Below are 22,627 nucleotides of genomic sequence, written 5' to 3'. Positions count from 1 at the left end.
TATTTCCCCAATCGTTAGCGTTTAATGGCCATTTATAATATTAAGCAAATAGCAACTACGTGCCTAATTCTTCAAATGGTTACGTAATTTTGAGGAGGGTCTATTCCCATAGGGAAAACCACAGTGCAAATATACCTGAACCTACGATCCCTGTGGTGTCGTATCAACAAAATCTGTTTAGCAGTTATTCACAGTAACATACCCGACGGTCGGAATACGAATAAGCTTTAGCACATATGTATAAATATAAAATATATAAATTCATGTAAATTTGAGTGTGCCAGTAAGTAATTTTAATCCTTTTTGAAATTAACTCATGAATATCCATAAAGAATTAAACTAGCAGTATTATTCTTACTAGTCAAAAATCAATTATGGACAAATTATTTGTAGAATCTTATACAATTATTAATCGTGATGGTAAAACTTTAAATATAATAAATCAAATTTATCAAATATTTAAATATCAGTAAATTAAATTTAGAAATATATTATTTTAGTTAAATTTACCTACTGCGGTATATGTTTTAATATTAGTAATATGTCTATTTCAATAATTTTGAATAAGTATGTAAATACAAAATTACTTGAATTATTTGATACATTTTTTTTTTTTGGTATCTTTTACAAAGTGTAATGAAGTAGGTACTCATAGTTGTATATATATTTGGAACTATCTCAGTAATTGAGAGTACATATAATATATTTTACTGCTACATGATAATTTTGAATTTCTATTGGGCTTATTTACTATTATCGGTTTCATCAGAATACATACACAATACAGATTATAATGAGTTTTTATTTTTTTTATTTTATGCTACTTTCTATAACATAATTTAACTAATAATATTATAGTAATTTAATTCAAGTAAAAACACTTGAATAAACATGATTATAAATTTACTAATAATGTATTAGTAAGTTAAAATACTTTTTTGGTACAAATGGTTGGTGGTCAATTTCAACATATGGCGTAAAAGGTGGACCGTAACAATTGGCTTTGACCTTCACGTACAAGACAGTAGTATAAAAAAATATACGTAATTTAGTTACTTTGCCCTTTAGAAATAAATATAAAAAGGTTGGAAACGGCGAATGAGGGGAATAATGTTAAAATTGTTTAGATTTTCCCTTAGGAAAATAGAAGTTTAAGAAAAATCGATTTTCAGAAAAAGAATTGTGTTCCTGATACGTCTATTCATACGTTGATGGAAAACAAGAGTAAAGGTACTCTATGGAGAAAACCCTAGAGATCCCATACTACTTATTAGTACAAAAAGAATAGTTTTCCATTTTGTACGTGCTATTGGAAACTAACTAACATTTACGCACCCATTTCTGGTTTGATTGTTTTCCATACGATAATAATTAATTTTCATATTAAATACCCCACTCCATCTGCTTTGCATCATTGCTTTAACACGCAAAGTCAAAAATTAATAAAACTAATGAATTGAGTATTTTATTCATTTCGAGTTTAAGAAAATATTTGATAAACGTTATTACTTTATCGCTACACATCGTACATATTATATTAATGTTATGCAGTGTTATACTTTCAGTAAAACATAATATTTCATAGCCCATTTTGTGGATAAAATTATTTTCAATTGAAAAACTAATAAAAATTTAGTAATTAAGTGGATGTTTAAATATAGATATATGTTTATATATTAATGTTGTTCTGAGATGTACTTACACACTTCAAAATGGAAAACGGACTGAAATAGAATTATTATTATTATATATAAAGTTATATTTACATAACTAATAGTCTTACGCTGCATGCATATTAATATTGCCAGCTAAAACAAATAATAAAATATAAGTTTGAGTCAATCGTCTACAATCATTTTTGATCTCCTTAAACAGTATAGTATTTATATTTTATATACATATTGTATATCGTTTTGGTTTTATTAAAACTTCTTTTATCGGATATAAAATTTTTACAGACATATTAACTAAAGATACTGGTAATAATCTTAATAGCTATGTATAAAATATAACATAATATATTACCTAAGTATATATTTTTTAAACTTTAATCATAACACTTATTAAAATAACTTATTCATTTCATGTGCCTATTATATGTGCCAGTTAAATTCCTATTATATTTCTCTAAGTTAAATGAATTATCGTGTTTAGGTAATTATTCATCATATATTATTAAGCAATAGATGTGATTTATATGTATTAATAATATGCACTTAATCAGTTTATAGTGGAAAATAATTATATTACAGCGATTTATCAAGGGGATAAAGAGAACATTTAGGTTCATAGTTGAGCTCATTAGATGTCCCTCTGCCAACGACCAAAACTTGTGTAGTATGGGATTTTCCAATCCATGTCGTTATACCCCGGGAATTAGCTTATAAATTGAGAAATACAATGTCCAAGATAGTAATTATAGATTTAAGGGTCTTTAAATTTCAACTTGTAAGCAATATAGCCATTGTGTCAACTGATAGTGTATACTACTATAAAGATTTAAAGTTGATATATTATTATGTATGTCTCTTGCAACTCAAAAGTGTTTTGATTACTAAGAATTTAGTAATAAATATCATTTAAAGCTAAAGATAATGCTTACATTTTTTTTCACAGGTGGTAAACTTATATTCTGTATTGTATAGTTATTGGTAACTGTATATTTATTTTTAAAGTCTGTTTTACAGTTGTTTTATTATTTTAGTAAGACATAATAGGTATTATATTTTTTCAATAATTTAAGATTTGTTGTAAAATAATAGACATTGTCCTTGTTTAGTTAATTTAATATATGGAATAATTATTTCTATTACATATATTATAATATGTATTTGCTTCATATATTTACACAATTATGTTATTAGTTTTTAATTATATTTATTTATGTTTTTTTTTTTTTTAATTAATAATCAACTTTATTTTTGCATAATTCATTATACAAAAATAATTCAAGAGTATTTCAGATTACCAATAATAAGCTTTAGCTCATAACTTTGTAAAAAATAAATAAATTCTAAGATAACGTTGAGTATACTAAAATTTAATGAAAAACTTCTTTCAGTATTCAATTGTTAAGAAAGTTCAATAGGGTAAGTGACATAAAGTTTCTTGGGTTTCATTCTATCTCCATGTGTTACAGTTATTAATACGCAAAATGAGAGTAACTTTTAAGTTTGTGTAAATTGTATGATAAATTTTATTATAAATCCTTTTTTATTTATCATAGATATTTCACATCATATAAATTGATTAAAATAACAATAGTTTTGCATTGCTTGTATATTTTATTATTTTATAAAAACAAGAAAAAAAAAATAACACGAAATCATTTTTAATACGCGTGTTAAAATTTCGATTTGTTTTTATATAAATTAAAACTATTGTTTATATTTTCTTACTACAACAGTAATTTATTTTTATTTTTATAATGTTTTTTTTTTTTACTAATAACAGCAAATTTACATTACGTATATTATACTGTGAAAATAGTAAAATAAAAAAAATGTGGAATAATTAAAAAAAATTTTTCTTATAAAGAAATAATAAATTCACCACTAGAGACACACTTAAGGTAAATTTTAGAAAATGATTAGGAAGTACACCGTTTATTTCAAAGCAGGTTGGAGAATTGTTAGAATTTATCTTGATGTGAAACTATTTATAAGATCATTTGTGTGATTGCTAAACCATTTATGAGTCTTTAAAGTGAAAGAAGCAAGCTTATTTAATTTACTGATAAAATTCTTTATGATGTGAGTCTTATTAGTAATATTTCATTAACTTCATTTCTTATTTGAAGTAAACATATTGAATGAAAATACTTAATGGTTTTAAAATTTAAAGCTTTACATAAGACCAACGTTTTATAGCGTAATAGAAATCTAATTTTGGAATAGGTGTGTAATTTTCATTTTCTTTTTAAATGGAATTTAGAACGAATTAAAGGTCCAAATAAATTAATCCGTAAATAAATTGTTTGAAATTTAGCCTTTCTATAAATGTAATTTTTTTTAATAACTTAGAAATTGTATTTTATCATTACAGATACTTGTTAACTCCTGTAAATCAAACATTGAGTAAAATATCTAACGTGAGTATTAAATATATATATATTTTTTAAAGAACCGTATAGATTGTATATTTAAAAAAAAAAAAATGTAGTTCTAAAAATAAACCTCTTTATAATGTTAACTTTACTTTGCATTTCATATTATCCAGATAATTTGGATTCAAATATATTCATTATTGTATAATTAGTAAATGATTCATATATATGTATACATATACACATATATGTTTATCATTTAATATTTAAATTATGACAATGAATAATTTTTTATTGCATATATAATATATATATTTTTAAATCTTTGCATATAAAATGTATTACACAGATTCGTGGGATATATTTTTATTATTTATGCACAAATCTTTATATTTATATTCTTATAATGTAATTGTTTAAAAATATTTAATTGTTTTTGTAAATAAAAATTAATACCCATATATAAGTAGGAAGCTACGTTTAAAATTAATAAAATAAATCACAATTTATGTTGTTTTAAATACTAATTAGATTTTATTTTTAATTTAATTTAAATTATTATTTTTAATCAGAACACTATGTTATATTATTTAATTGTTTTTGTTTTTTTTTTAAATTTGTATTGCTATTTATAATTGATACAAAAAAAGGTTTCAAACCAAATACTTATTTTTGTCAAAATCAATTTATTTGATTACGCTGAAAATCCAATTACATTTTGTTTACCAATTCAATTTAGAAAGGATTATCGAAGACATAATCAAATTTTGAATATAAAAACTTGTATTTTTTTTTTTCATTACTAACACGAGTTTTCCTTCCTGTCAAAATATTAGATGTTGGATTTGAATATAAATTAAACAGATATGAAATAATATATTTAGCCCTTAATAAGCTACAAAAGTTTAGTAAACCCATTGAAGCTAACTGTGTAATAAAAAACGTGTATTTTCCTTATATTGGGTAGGATACCGTTTTATATAGTCACCGGAAACTGATATGTAAAGTACGTGGACCGTATTCAAATGTTTATGGGTAGGTATTTGTTTGGTTTTGTTTACTATGTTACGATTATATTGTACTATTTATATAGATTCAAAATTTATTTTTTATCTTTCGTAAATATTATTACGCTAATTTGAATAAAATATAAATTAATTAAATTACCAGTAACATATACAAAATACTATATATTTTACATGCACTTTTGTTCATCATACTTATATTCTGTATACAATATATACGTAATTATAACTACTGTATTTAAAATAAATAGTTTAAGAAATCAGGCTTCAGTTAATTATGATATTTTTTCACATATTAAAGTATTAAAATATAATGTAACATTTTTCATAATTTTTATCTGAATTTGTATATTGAAAAATTGTTTAATAAAGTAAGTTAGGACCTCTATGAAGTGGTATAGAATGAACTATGAATATTATTATTTCTTATAAAAACAATAATGTAGATACAATATATATATATATATATACTCACCATTTTGTTTATATTTATTTACATATTTAATCTAATTTGATTAGTATTTTAATCAATGATATGAAAGTATAATTTTTTTGTAGTTATAAACAAAAAATGAAAATAAATAAAATAGAAAATGTTTTGTTTAAAAAACAATTGCTTAATTTGGTTTTAGTTTGTTTATTTTTTATGTAGATTCAAAATGGTATTGGCGTGATAACTTTTTTGATTGAACTTATAAATACAACATGAAAAGTCGTAAAAGGAAATCCCAACCAAGAATATTATATTGAGTTATATAGGAAGGAAACTTATGTTGGTATTAGAATGGATAAGTATTTTGACAGTTGTTGAAAGTAAAAATTAGTTTGTCTAATTTTTATGATAAATTGAATATTATTATATTTTATTTTATTGTATTTAAACGAAAAAATGTTCCAACGGCTTATCGTATTTTTTCAGCATTATTTTTCCTTCATTTCTATATAAAATGAAAAGATAAGTCATTAAGATGAACACGACAGAGTTTTTAAATAAATGAAAACTTTTCACTTTAAATTTTACAGAAATTATCCTAAACACTCGTCAAAATGTACAAATAACAATAATTTTAACAATGTAAATATAAAAAGTATAACCATTTGTTGAAATACAGTAAAATAAAATAATGGAGAGAATGGCAGTGAGAACCAAATGTCGATTACTACAATAATTTTGTCTATCGATAGATTTAACAGTATATGATAAAATTATGTAAAATTATTTTAGATGATAAACAATTTCTTTCCTTATTTAAAAATTAAAACTCATTAAAAATAAAATATAGGAAATAGATCCATAGAATATAACACTTAATATAATTTTTAATATTCCTACCTTAGAAATTTTAGAGTTATTAATACTCAATAAATTCTTTGTGTAATTTAAAAAAAATACAATTGTTTAAAAACAAATTGTCAACGACATTTTAAAAAAAAGCTTTTATTTTCATGTTATTTATAATTTAATCAATTTAACAGAGATAGTAAAATATCATACATCATTTAACAAGATAATAATATATGACATTAAAACCTAAGTACACCATGTTCAATTATAGGGCGATATAAATATTTTAAATTATTAATATGATTGTAAGAGTGTAACCATCTTAAAAATCAAATGATAATAAACTACAATCTTTATGATAATAAAACTCTAAGATGGTTACATATATACAAATAATAAGTATAGTTATTAAATTCGTAGTTTATTTTGATCTTTTATAATAAAGTAGAAATTATATATAGAAAGTCGAGTTATGAAAACTATTATGTAATTTATATTTATATTTTCTCACGATCATACTTTGTGCTATTCCACAAAGACATTTTCTCATTACTTAGCTTTGTAAGTTATAAATCAATATTTTTAAATTTATAATTTTGTAGTATTAGTCCAATTATTTACTTAATAAATTTTATCTTAAAATGTATTTCAGAAATTATATTATTTTCGTATTTGAAATTCCAAAATTATCTTATATAATTAAAAATCATAATTTTAAATCCCAGTCATTTTATTTAAGAAAGGTTAATATAATAAAATTATAATTTGGGTTAGGATACATTCCAATGTTCTCAGTAGGACCTTATAATATTTTAGAACTTTTACACAAAAACTCCAAATTCTTTAAAACATTTTCCAGGTGTACGTGGTTTTAAGTTAGTAATAAAGTTTTTAGTAGAAACAAAGTATAAAAATAAACAGATGTGCATTATGATAGTAATTTTTGGAGTATTTTATTGTCTTAACTTGTAGTGCTTTTAAAACTGGTTAAATTAGTAAAAAAAGATATTTTGGACCAAATGCATTTGAGCGTACTGGTTATATCACTTAACTAATCTGTCATAAGCTAGTATTTAAAAGACTAAGGTATGATTCATTTTAAAATAAAAAAAAAAATTAAATCTGTTAAAAATACATATTCTATAATATGCTGTTTTAAATTATTTTAAAATTACCTTTGAAAATACATGCTTAAATTTCACTAAGTAATAAATTATATAATAAGATAATTAACAGTATTTTAAATTCCACTAAAATATCTAAAAAAAAAAAAAATCACATGCAAAATTAAAAAAACAAACATTGTAAAATAAAAGTTTCAAAATTGAATTCATTGTTACATATTTCAAACCGCGTTTAAAATAAACTAAAAAAAAAAAAAAAAAAATGGATTTTACAGTAATATTTATTCTACTGCATAGAAATTTTTTTTTTTTAATTTGTATTTAATATTTATATAAAAATATTCATTAGCATAAGTCTTGTATATTGCCGTTTGTCTATATCACTTGTACACACATTTATAGACAAAGATATATTATTATCCTTGTGACCGATATACGTGATTGGATCCTCCCACCAAACATGGAGACATGTCGTAAACATTTGTGATCAAGAAAATCGTAAACCGTTCAGTTAATTAACACAAATTTTGGACCAGGTGATTGTTGTTCCGCCTTTGTAGACCTAAACTTGGGCGTATACGAATGCGAGCCAAGCAGTTTATAGAAAGGCTACTACAGTTTACGGTGGAATGAAATGGTGAACGGATCATTTACAGGGGTTCAAAGGCACATAGAAATAATTGTGCTTATCGATTCAAATAGTAAACTTAAAGGAAATTTTGTTTCGGTATGCGTATTACCTAACTCTGTATTAGTTATTTTGTACGTAGGTCATAGATATATCTTATAGTATTATGTTTTAATATTACAATTTTTTTCATAATATGTAAGTACTAAGTAAAGTAAGTAATTAATAAACAAATATAATTTGCTGTTGTCAGTTGTTAGACACTTATATAATAAATAATAATAATACTTTACAATATACAAATTAAAACGAATATTTTTTTGTATTTATATCAAGACTAGTACATCGAAATACTACAGACAATCATTTTTTATAGTATATAAAAATAGTATTAATATTTTTAATTTAGCTTAATTATGAAAACAATATACAAATGAAAATATTGTACTTATATAAGTACTTTTATTATACATACTTCTAAAAATAATTTAAGTTTTTAATGTACAGTATTTTTTTTGTAATCGCCTATGCGTTATTCAATATTACGCAAACATATAACAGTTTGCTACCTTTGTTTAAAATTTAAAGGCACACATCGATGATTATTATATGAGTAAAGAGATTAACAGTGTCCTGTCTTGTAAATCCTCCTTTAAACTTTAAACGCTTATGTGTAGATTATAAGCTATTTATTTAAAATAAGATGTAAGTAACTATATATCACAATATACAAAAACATATTAATAAAACTTAATTTTCATTAAAATTATTGAGCTACACCTCTTAAGAGTCAATATTTATTTTTTATGTTTTATGTTTAACAAAAGTATTAACATTTAAAAAAAATATATTACAATAAAAGGATATGCAAGTTCAAGATTTAAAAAACTTCAAAAAGAAAAAGTTTTTCAAATTCAAAATAATTGAAAGTAATGAGTGATTAGTTGAAAAAAATTATCATAAATTATATCATGTGTTTATTTTTTATACTAATCGCAAATCAGTTTCAGTTTTATAAATATAAATCTTTTAAATAAATACATTTTTCAAGTTGTTATCGTAAAGATTTGAGTAAAATATTGTCTGATTTTTTTCAACATTGAAAACTCATTAGTCTTAATTGGTCATTATACTTAAAGTTCAAATGACATAATATGAACTAAATGAAATTCAATACTGTAATGTAATAAAATGAGGAAAATAAAATCTAGTTTAAAATTATATATGAAAAATATGTACTCATTTATAAAATTATTTATTTTTTTTTATTTATATGCAAACTAAATTATTTGCTATTATTTTTTTTTTCAAATGATACATCAAGTTTATATAAATTTTATTTGAAATAATAGAACGTTTTTTTTAAATTTTTTTATGATAGTATACACAAATAAATACATATTATTTAAATTATATATTATGTAGTATATAATTATCGCGCTAGTAGTTTGAAAATGCGCACACGCCTCTATGCTTCTCTTGGGTACTTGTGTTTTATACGAACAATTTCCCAATTGTGTCACTTAACTACTGCCTAGATCAATTTTACTTATTCTCCAAGCAAACTATACCATGAAATTACCATGCATATCTTTTATTTTATTTCATCTTAAATATTTTAAAACGCATACCATTTTGTAACAACCAAAGATTACACAATTACAAGAAACTATAAGTGCCGTCGTACGCGGCGACTTTTGGACTTAAGATAATAACGTATCTATATTATGTCAAAAAAAAAAAAAAACCACATATCTGATTAAAATCGTAAAACTAGGTACACTTAAAAATAAGACACTTAATATAAATTAAAATAATGATGAAAATTAATACATCTTATCACCAACACTCGTAAACTCAAAGAAATCAAAACTTTTCTTACGTTAAATTGGTTTTTTCTGCTTTACGTCGCCAAAACTAAAATTATCAAAACTGATAATTGAGCTGATGTTTTAAGTCAGGAGCAATCAGACATCACAAATAATGCATCAAAAATTGTTATAACTATATTTATAAAATGTGTCTATATTTATATCCAATGCAAAAATCTCCTGAAGGATATTACAGGTCTCAATAAGTCCCTGCAACAAGTCAACCATTATTTGTCTCAAAATTGAATTAAAAATTCCTGACAACTACAGGAAAATAATAATGACGCACAATATTATACTTATTAACTTTAATATAAAAAGTCTCTGAGGATTGTTATCAAAAACCTCCATTCGCCCATACTTGAAGCTAATATTGTATCAGTAGTAGAAAAATAGGCTACATTATTAGAAACTTCATCAAACTAATACCCAATTACTTCTTTTATTTTTGATATTAATTTTAATTTTTTGATTTTTTGATTTCTTGATAACTTATCTTTTGTACACGAAGATTAAGTAGAAGAACTTTACATAAAATGACAAATACTACAATGCCAAAATCGGTGAAGCTACAGCCAAACTAAATTCTACTGCACGTACCAGAAGTGTCTTACTAATGTAAGGGATACCACCATTTTAACATCCAAAACAAAATCACCAAACACTTTGTCTCAAATTATATCCTCCAACAAGCTTTCGTTCGAATTTACTCAATTTTCTGATATCAGATCTTTTCCATTCTTGATGATCCCAAAAGGTAATTAAAACGAATGTGATCTATTAAATATTTAACCCATTTTATATTCATGTTTTGATGTTATATCAACAAATTATTTCTTTCTTCAAATCTTCAGTCTCATAATGTGAACTTGATATTATACCTATTATTTTACGTTAACTTAACAAACAATACTTAACTTTTGATTTTATTGTAAAACTGATATTTTCAGGTTATTCAATTCAAATATATATATAAATAATACTTGTAATTTCTATACTTATTAAATATATATGCATATATAATATATACTTTATAGCGTGTAACAAAATGAATAATAAATACCACGATATTTTTATTTGTATGGTATGTTCTCTAACGTGTACCAATATTGGCAATATTTGATAGTGTTTGATGAAATTTGCAATAAAACATTAATACATTATTTTAGGAAACTTATTAAAAAATAAATAAATAAATAAATAAATAATAATATTTAATAGTAATTGGATCATTGATATAAAAAAAAAACAAACTATTTTATTAAATTAGCTAGATTTAAACCTACTAGAAAATAGATTACATAAATTATTTAAAATAAGATAACTTATTATATTAATTTTTTTCAAAATAACAAATAATTACTGTTACTTTAATCGGCTATTAATGAGGAGAGTGATACAATATTTGTAATCCAAAAACAGTTTAGTATCTATTATAATATGTTTATTAAAAGAAGTGTGTAAAAGGTTCACTGGGTCAACGATTAAAATAATATTGATATAATATATAATGATAGACGTTTGCTATTTTATTTTTTTTATTATAATAATTTAGATTTGTGAACTCTAAACATATTTTTGTATTAATTTAAATATGATAAAATATATGTTTCCTTGAATAAATTTATACAATAGCAATATAAATTTATTCGAACGTATTACAATAATTCAATATTGTAACACTTAAAATTAAATTTAAAATGCACAAATAACAAATTTAATTGTTATACATAATAATTTTAAAATTAATATTTTATAATATACAACTATACAAGATTACTTTGGAACTATTAATTTATAAAGTAATTAAATTAAATATTTTAATTTATACTTTAATGAGTTATTTATTATTAATTTATTCACTAAAATACTATTTTCAAACAGTTTTAAATCTCTCTAAAATTTAGATTTTATGTTAAATAACGGACAGTAATATAATATTCCTAGAATTCAATTGTAGAAACTACTATAATCTTTATTTTAGAAAATTTACCTATTCATAAATTAATAATATTATTAATTAATAAATTTCTCATTTCAAGAAAGTCCGTTTATTGATACGTTTGGATTAGAAATGGAGCTTTTGTAAAGTTACATTACGCAAGCAGTCCAAGCACATCACATTAAGATTGTATTTCCAATAATATTTCTAACAGATTTAATCCATTTGGATAGTTCTACCCATACATCATAGGCCATAAAATTCGAGGCTTCTATCTATATCTACCTGGTAAGCTAATGTTTCAAGGATAGGATTATTATTTTTCTAAAAGGAGAATAATATCAAGTGCTTTGATATAATCCTTAACAAGAGGTAAAGATAGGTAATATTGATATATTATATAATATGTGTAAGTTTTATTGTCAATAAGATATTAATGTTATTACTTTTTCAAAATAGTTATTTCATTTTATTAAAATCAACTGTGAAATACGTTTAATTTTTTTTTTAATTTTTATTAATTTAAATCCGGATTCTTTCAATATAAAATGTAATTTGATGTTTCATAGTTAAAATTTATAATATATAATACTTTATTTGAACTTCCCTTGAATTTTTATGTATATATACGTTTTTATTTTATAAGCATTTAATGTTTTAATACAAGTAAAATTTTTTATGAATTTTCAGCGATCATTCCACTGAATGAATATTTTGCATTTTTAGGTAATTATTACTATCGTATGTCCCTTATAATCTCTGCAGAATGTGCTTAGAATGCAAAATAATTGCAAATAAAATCATCCTTTTAATTATTTTATGGCTTAGTGAAATAGTAAAATATTTTTTTTTAATAGATTCCCAAAAAATAAAAACTATTTTGACCACAATTTTATCTTGAGCATTATATTTAAATAATACAAACTTAATATAAGATATGTACTGATATCAAAAATACAATTCTGAAAGAAAAAATTAATTTAATTATATTTAAATGTGTTATGATTATAAAGTTTTTATTTTTGTATCTATTTTAATAAGCCAATTCATAGTTAAATTGATACCAAGTTTAAAATAATAATGTTTAAACAAAAAATTATAAATAGTGATCTTGGATTCATTTTTTTTTCTTATTTACATCTTAAAAAAAAATAGATTGACTTTAATGTAAATGTTATTAGTACTTAATAAACCATTTAAGTTTGTCTTATGGTCATAAAAACTATTGTCATAACATTATAAAAAAATAGTTTTATACCAAATGGTATTGTTAAGTTATAGGTATATAAATAGAGAGCAATTTATAATGTTTGCGTATATACGTTATTGTATTATCACTATGGTATTTATTTTTAAATACTTACATCAGTTACATCTATTCTATCTTTATTTTATCATTGATTTGATTTTAGTTTTTTCTCATTATCATTAAACGTTTTATTAGATTACTATACTTTTTAAATCAGTTCCTAAATTTATTTATATAAAAAAAAAAAAAAAAAACAAAAAAAACTATTGTGTTTGTTAGTAAGCGTTTTCTATAAAATCACTTTACTATTTAACCCGAATCAGTGTGCTGCAAATAATTTATGATTCTCTGGCAAATCTTGGTATACAACGTTTCGTCTACCCTTTTAATTATGTTTGATTACAAGAAATATAATTGAATGAATACAATGGCCACGTTTCAGATATTTGGCTTTAATTCGGCGATCATATTTTAGTCAGTGATTATAATATGCCTATGAAATTTAATTTAAAATTGAATGTGTTTTAAATTAATGACTCACGTGTATTTTTTATTAGTTATATACCATTTTTTTACTGTTTTGGAACAGAACTTATGTTTATAAAAAGCCTTAAAAATTTTAACATTTTAATGTATCATTACTTGTATATAAAATACAATAAAGTAAAACTACAAAAATAATCAAATTTTGTCAGTTAAATGTATATTAGTTTTGATTAAGTAATTCATTATGTCTTGTATTATTCATACCTTATTTTACCATGTAATATAATCTATTTAATTTTAGTTTAGTTTTAATCATATATATACCTATCATATAGATTATAAGTCAAAACCACAAATTCATCTCGAAGTCATTAAATTGGAAAACTGACTTGAAAGTTTGGACAAGAGAAGTTCAGGTTGTTGTAATGTGACTAAAACATTACATATAATCATACACTGTAATGAGCTGTAAACATATGATATAACTTTAAATTTATTACATGAGTTATAATACAAAATATAAATAAATAAAACAACGCATCTATGCACTTTATCATAAAATTAATTTTCTGTAATTGGTTTTGTGATTTATTAATAATAGTTGACTTATTATTAAAAATAGCCATTTATAAAACAAATTATATTAGGTCTAGTAAATTATTTATATAAATTAAAATGAAAGAAGAAATAAAGCATTCGATTTATTCCATATTATTTTATTGACTTCACAATAACTATTGGTTGAATACTTTTAAAGCAAACATGTTTATTTATTTAAAAAATAACTATTTAAAAGAAGTAATTAAATTTTATTCAATTATTATACTTTTAATTTCCTATTTTTTCAATAATTATAATATATTTTCTATATTGTATAAGTAAATTATCATATATTATTCTTATATCATTCTGAGCTATAAATTATATGGCACTTTTAAAAAATAAAGATAAACTATAGTTTTTATTGAAATAGTAATAGTTATCCTACCTCTGAAAAGTAACATTTTGAAGTTTAAAAATATTATGTTCAATTTATTAATGAGTAACTAATATTTTACATATAAAATAGGACAAAGAGGTTAATTATCATATTATATTAGAAAAAACGTACACATGGTTAATTCAAATTGAAAACTCACACTTTTTGTTTAAGAGGAAGACAAAATATTACTACAAACTGCTGAATAATGTATGAGGCATGTTTGTTGCATCATATGAATAAAAACTGTAAGTTATTGAGAAAAAAAAATGCCATTAATAATAAGCATTAAAAACTAAAACTAATTTAGGGCTTATAACATTTTTTTTCTAAACTAAAAACTAAAAAATACAACAATAAATAAAATTAAGTATAATTAGAACAGTAGTATTATAAAATATGTGTATGCCAGTTTGTAAAAAATAGCTGTTAATAGTAATACAAAATAAACATTTAAAAATAATAATAATAATTTAATTGAATTTATTTAAAAAAACTAGTTTTTTAGATACTTAAATTTTTTCTAGTTAAGACTTTAAGTATATAATTTAAGATATTATTCGTAAATGTGACTTTGTATGTATAATTTATAACAAGAATATTTTAGGATAATCCAGATATCATAGCTCCATTGTTACTTATACGATAGATATCTACAGTGTCTTTTAAAATACGAGTAGATGATATTTAAAACTAGTCAGAAATTTAACAATAATTGTTTTTTATAATATATATATAAATAAAAAATAATATTACCAAAAACAAAATATTTAATTTAAAAATACCCATACGTATTTTCTTATTTTTTTTTTTAAATTCTGGACTTATTTTAAAGTTTATATTATAATATTAAGTATGATTGTTTTTTTTAATTGATCTTATTTCAGCCCTGCAACTAAGACCATTAGGGAACAGTAGTGATGTTTTTTTTGTGTAAAGTTTGTTCTTAAAGCTTAGTTAGTACGGTTGGAGAACACGTATTTGTATGTGTATGCGTCATGGATTCATCACTAAAAACTCGGGTGGTCACCCATCCGACCTCATAACACATTAATGACTGAGGCCAACTACCGCGATACACCAGGTCACAATTATGATTTATTACCTTTTTATTGACATATATCTACATATGAACTCCTATTTAGAGCTAGTTTTTATATTAATTGCTCTGTGATTAAGACTTTTTTTTTTATCACCTTATTTATTAACTACTTATTATGATAGGTATAAATACGATTTATAATTTATTTTTTTTTTTTTAATTATATTTTAAATGTTTAAATAATATAACAATTATAACACAGAGTTCTGAATATACAATCTTAGTACAAGTTTATCATAATTTCATTTGTCAGTTACTTCGCAATTTATTATGGCGTAAGCAATAGTTTCTATCTTCAAGAAAAACGCATAATTTAATTTAAAATGTGTAAATAGTATAATTATTGCTGGATGTTATCGTTAAATCGTGATTTTAAATTTTAAACTAAGCTCCTGTAATATCAACTTAAAACCTTGAAAATCTCGAATTGTGATTTTTGTATAAACGAATAATTTGCATAACTCATTAGTCATTACTATTCTTCAATACCTACACAGCAAGTTACATTCATAATTATAAATAACAACTAACGTGATTACTGATTACAGAATACTGTTCCAATAGTGTTCACATTATTATATATCTAGAATGCAGACAATAGTAAAGTGTTAAGCATTATATAATATCTTTTGCCAAACATTTCCTTATTGTTCTCGCATAATCCTGAGGAACTCACAGACACGTTGGTTGTTTATTGTTACTGTTCAGTGGTACACTCGTGATGTGAATACATGACCTGTCATCAAATGAAATAATGTACACCTTCTAATAGTTAATATTGTTTGTATCTTGCCGATACCAGGTATTATATTATTATCATAATGAACATTAGGAATTAAGTGGAAAACTACAATATATAAGAATACTTCATTCAAATATATTATTTATAATATATGCTTTATTCTACCAAAAGTAAATGTAAAACAATGAAGTGTATTATTATTTGTAACATGAAAGATAATAGGAATAAGTAAATATGTTGAATTAATACAATACGTAGTACCTAAAATATTTGAATATCAATTCACTGAATTTATTTCATCAAAATATTAAAATTCTCAAATTATTTATTAGCCAAAATTGCATACAATGTTCAGTTTAAAAACCTTATAATACTTTATAGTTCTATACAGGATTTATCATACAAATACTAATCGAACAAATTAAAACTTTCCACATTCATTTATTTAAAATATATTTTGGATTATTCGTGTACTACTCGTATTTATGTCACAAGGAGTGCAAACATATACACTCAATTAATAGTTATATCGTTACATGAACTATTAACTGTTCTGTTTCACGTTGACGTGATAATTCAAAAACATAATCAGGTTAGGTTAAGATTGTACACAGAAAGACTGTTTATATATAGATGGAAATCGAAAAGAGCTCGCTGTAAAATACCGCAGTTTACCCAGAAATCACCTTAAATAATTTAATGTCTTCTAAGAATAAATGCAATAGATCCAATTTGCAAAATGTATGTATAACCTGTTTGGTTTTTAATCTCATTAACTGTGACGATTAAAAAAAAAAAAAAAAACACAGTGGTTCGAAAACCATAAAAATGTGTTATATTGAAAAAAAGATAATCCTACTCTTTATATCGATCCATCAAAGAATTATGATTTTTTATTTTTTTTATTTTTGAAATAGTAGCCAAGTGCCAAGTTGAACTGGGTTGACTGTATTACACGGGTTCTGGTTAATACAATTTTACAAAGATAGACTGGATAAACGATACCAAATAGATTGAGTATAAAATAAATGTTCGAAAATGTTTTCACTATAACAAAAATCTAATACATGTTTTTTGATGAATAATTTTATATATATCCACTAATTTGTTACTGTACTATGCCAATACATTTACCAGTGTTTTAAACATATTTCTTAGACTAACTCTTATCCTTTAATTGCTTAACTTGCATCCATCTATTTTCTGGAAATCCCACACGCCGCCTTGAGATAAATAGTGTCAAAATTTATTGAATGATTAATGGACAACTAACTAATCAATAATAAATAAAATGCAAAAAAAAAAAATAATAATAATGTTAAGTTAATTTTTATAAAATAAAGATTGAACTAATTACGTATAACAAATACCACATTTATTATTTATTATTTTTAGTTACTTTGATAATCAGTTTCACATCTAATGTAATTTTAATAACGAGGTAAATGTAATCTATTGTGATATTATCATTATATTTTTTACCTAAAAATATGCAATATTTGAACATTTTTTGGTCCAACGTTTAGGTAATACATTTTATTAGAATATTTTTTTCTCTTTAAATTCTTTGACTGATTTTCACGTACAATATATTTTAATCACGGAATAAATATTTGCCATTTACCTATTTCAATACATTTATTATATAACCAGCTTGATTAATGCATAATTAGTTTTTGCAAAAGTACTTACATAAAAGAGCTATATAATACCCTATTACAGTATAATTTACTAAAAATGTTACTCTTTTTATTCTTTAATGATATATTTATTCAAACACTGATTAATGGAAATTTCTTTTCTTTTTTTTTTTGTAAATTATTAATGAGATGTTTTTTTTTTTTTATCTAAATCACATAAATTTCAATTCTGACAAGATTTAAATAAAAACTGTATTTTCAAGTACGTAGATTATCATTACAACTTAAACAATTTATCCTATAGTGATGAAATTAACTTATTTTAAAAACAAAAATCACCATTTTTTTCTATTAGTTACTAATCAGTTGATTTTTTTGAAAATATTAAAGCATTTAAATTCAAATTCAAATACTTAAGTAATTTCTAAATAAATTATTCATTTTCATGAAAAAATAATTCATAAAATTAGGTTTAAATCTTAATATATATAAATAAATATAAGTCTGAATAAGGTATAAAGATTTGGAAAGTACTAAAAAATTGTAACCAAATTTTACACAAATATAATTCCTTGAAATATTCCTTTTGAGTGTTTAAAGTTGTTTCATATTTCAACACCTATAGAGGTTATAAAACAATTTTCAATATACATTAGTGGGTTTTATTAAAAAAAATGAATAAATATTTTACTACAAAACATTATTTGTGCATGAATAACAATTCAAAAAAGTAAATCACTGTGTATAATAAGTTGTATATGAATATTCTATAGTTATTATATTTTTGGAGTAAGGTTTATATCGTACAAATAAAACGATTTAATAATATGTTTTGGGATAAGATTTATGTTTTTGATAATACCTATAAAATTAAAACAAAATATTGCTACTTTTTCGATTCCAACAATCGTTGTAGTTTTAAATATTGTAAACTTTATTTTATGTCTTTGAATATTGTCAAATATGTAAGCAATATTTACATTAAAAAGTTAACACTTGTTCCTCCAAGATACTTTAGTGTGAGGGTGGCACATATCATATTTTATAAACTTTTTTTTTTTGTATATTATCTTCTTTTAATCTTATTTTTTTTAACACACCACATTTATTTCGGACAAACACATTTAATAGAGCTGACAGTAATATAATAAGAACTATTCAAGTGTCACAATATATTTCTTCGTTAAAACAAAAAAAAAAAAAAAAATTGAACAAAACCGTTTAAGTATTTTATTCTAAACATATCTTAACTACGATGTTATAAGGTAGGACATCCATCAACTGGGACACAAGTTGAATGAATAAAAAACTAAAACGAAATATATATATATATATATATATATATGCATACAAATAATATACATTATAATAGTTTTATTCTTCAGAAATAAAAGAATAAGCCTGTCGTTTATTTAGGAATTATATTACTTTTTTTTTTAGGTAAATCGACATTTATAAGTACAGATTAAATCCACTGAATAATATTGGTATATAGCTTGTTCCCAATACAACACTGTTTATTAAGATATTCATAGATTCGTTTCTAGGTAAAAGTTATGAATAACATTTTATTGAATACTGTCGACTAAAAGTTATAAAATAAAACAGTCTAACATACAATATTATGGCTAAATTTTAGTTATATTCAATAATATATTCCCGTTTCTCTGTATGAAAAATATAAAATAAAAACGTCAAATATATTTTTAATACCTCTTACTTTTTTTTTCGTATTCCCTTTCAATTTTTTTTTTTTTTTTTTTATATGAATGATAATACTAAAGATTGATTTTTATCTTTTAAATATTTATAAATGTATATATTTTTACAAAATAATCGTTCATATAGTTTGTATTATTTTCGTTACGTTATAAAAACTGTTAAATATATTATTAGATCACTTTTTAAAATATCTATGTTATATTATTATTTATAACAAATAAAATAGGTAATACGAAATTATATAATACAAATTGTGTACGACCTATTACGTTATATAATAGATTAAATTTGTGTTTTTAAAATATATGATTACAAACAACAACAAAATCTTAAGTTGATCCTAAGATTTCCTAATTATTTTATTTACGAAAGACATTACATTGATACTTACACTTTTGTAGAATAGAATATTAATAAAATTTTAAACTCAACTCGATCCTTATTGATCTTACTATATTAGTTATTTTTTTTAAATAATTGAAGTATTATAACTAAGTTTTAAACTTTGAGTTAAAGTAATTTATTTTTAATTAAATCTTAAACAAGTTATATGGTCTTAAATAAATTATTTGTATGTATTTATGAATACATTTTTTTTTCAGATAAATTATTAAGTTCTATGATTTTTCTTTTTATAGATATTACCAAAATAATAAATTAGCGTTAATTAAAAATATTTATAGAAAACTATTCGTAGCTAATTCTTTTCGTAGACATGTAAACCAATTCAAAACTGGTTCTTCTTCAAGTAAAAAAAATATTATTCATAATTCTTTCAGGGTTAATTTATTGAAATTACACAAGTTCCGTTATCACAGTATTTTATATATATTTATTTATTTTTCTACAAACGCCGGATGAGAGAAAGTAAATTAAACAAGCGATTTTCAACATTATCATTAATTAAATACTTACACAAGTTGAATTTTATAAAAATTATGTGAATATATACAATCGAAAATCAGTTTAATAATTTTAGTCAGAATTTCAAACAAGCTTTTATTTATATTTTTTTCTATTTAAAACTTTTCACGCGAGGGTCGTTTTCAAATAAAAGGTTTCGTTTCCGTCTATGATACCATAAAACATGTCAATGAAGTACTAAATCACAAAATAAATAAATAAAATCCAATCGTTTATAAATTGATTTATTTATGTTGGACATTTTTACAACAAAGGTTTTTTTAAAATTTTTTTTTTCGTTTTTAACGAATATTATCAATCAGTTACTTGAGAATTATTTGGATTTACTCCACACGTAAATCTTAATAATTTCTCTTATTTTATTCTATTCATTAGATTAATCGTGATCAACATAGTTGACAGATTACTACAGTATCAATTTCCACCAAACTATTAAATATTGTTGAAATTATAATAAACAATTATAATTTACTGACCTGATATATACACATAATATATTATATTAATCTGTACGAATGTAAAATAAATATAAACGTGGTGAAGAAAGCAAATCAAACAAATAATGTTATTTTAATTCAGTGAATTGTATAAATAGTGATCTATAAAATGTTTTAATAGTTTTTAATATTAGTGACATATGCACATTAAATACTTTATGATGTAATATAATGTTTTACGATGAACAAGTAATGTCTCGTTACACGTTTTAAATCTTAGTTTTGTACATTTGAAAAGAACCAGGATTAATTTTATTACAGTTTTAATATTGTTTACAACAGGATAGTGTATATATATTATATATACATATATATATGTTATTGTATAATAATTTTATCATAAGCACACTTGGCATGATAAAATAAAAACGACAAACTGTCGGGTTTAAAGAGTTTCTTTTTTTTATATATAAATACGATTGATCAAAAAATAAATATTCTTGATAAACATAATTTTTCTCTTGAAATTTATAGTTTGTATGGAATTATGAGTGTCAAAAGGCTTAAGTAAATTTAATATTTTTATTTTTATTGATCTTTCACAAACTTCACATATTTATAAATTTGCTTTGTGCGATTCATTGTGTTCATATAATATAAATATGTTTAAGTGGTATTTATTTTTATTTTTACATACATAAATATTTTTTTCAATAACTAAAATTTATAAAACGCTTGTAAAAAAAAAAAAAATAATACCTTATGAATATTTTAAAATTATTAAAAAAAAACATGGTATAGAATTTAGATAATTCTATACATTTAATGCTTTATCTCAACTATAAGTAAAAACATTAAATTGCAATAATGGTTATATAAATGTATAAAATTCTTTTATTTTTTATATAAATAACAATGGAATATTCTCAGTTATAGATTAAACGGAAAGCAAGGTCTTTTGTCCTGTACTCTCCGTTTGCTAATAATTAAACGGCATTTTGTATTTAATCATTTCCTCTACATATGAACTCTACGAGTACTTACGAAGATATTGTGGTTCATATTATTCAAAAAATATTTATTAATATTTATTGCATGCAATGTATACCATACTTATGTAAGACACGTGTTATGTTTTTATTAATATACTTCAAATTCTTTTGAAAGAATTTTTGAACGAATAATAAAGTTATACTTGGGTATATTTGATATTTTATCTAACGTTATTATACGATGTGTAACATTTTAGAAATAATAATTCTAGTTTAACAATAATACTATTCAACTTCATATTATAATTCTTATTTATTTTAACCAGAGGAAAAAATCTAATCAGGAATTTATTTACTCTAAAATTATTCTGGTGTTTTTTTTTTTTTTTTTTTTAATTTATTTAAAAAAAATTGTAATTAATTTTAGAAGTATT

At 22.2% G+C, this 22,627-nt stretch overlaps 1 protein-coding gene across 1 annotated transcript in view; it reads left to right on the top strand.

Moving 5' to 3' along the window:
- Positions 1–22,627, top strand: part of LOC112604164 (acid sphingomyelinase-like phosphodiesterase 3a) — a 196,052-nt gene that overhangs the window by 56,597 nt on the left and 116,828 nt on the right. Inside the window, exon 3 of the mRNA XM_025353067.1 lies at positions 4,045–4,090. The gene's annotated coding sequence lies outside the window, so the exon portion shown is untranslated. The remainder of the gene's footprint in view (positions 1–4,044; positions 4,091–22,627) is intronic.

Source organism: Melanaphis sacchari, unplaced genomic scaffold (assembly GCF_002803265.2).
Source record: "Melanaphis sacchari strain LSU unplaced genomic scaffold, SCAv2.0 Contig11_pilon_pilon, whole genome shotgun sequence".
NCBI classification, from domain to species: domain Eukaryota; kingdom Metazoa; phylum Arthropoda; class Insecta; order Hemiptera; family Aphididae; genus Melanaphis; species Melanaphis sacchari.
This window is presented reverse-complemented; position numbering and strand designations above follow the sequence as displayed.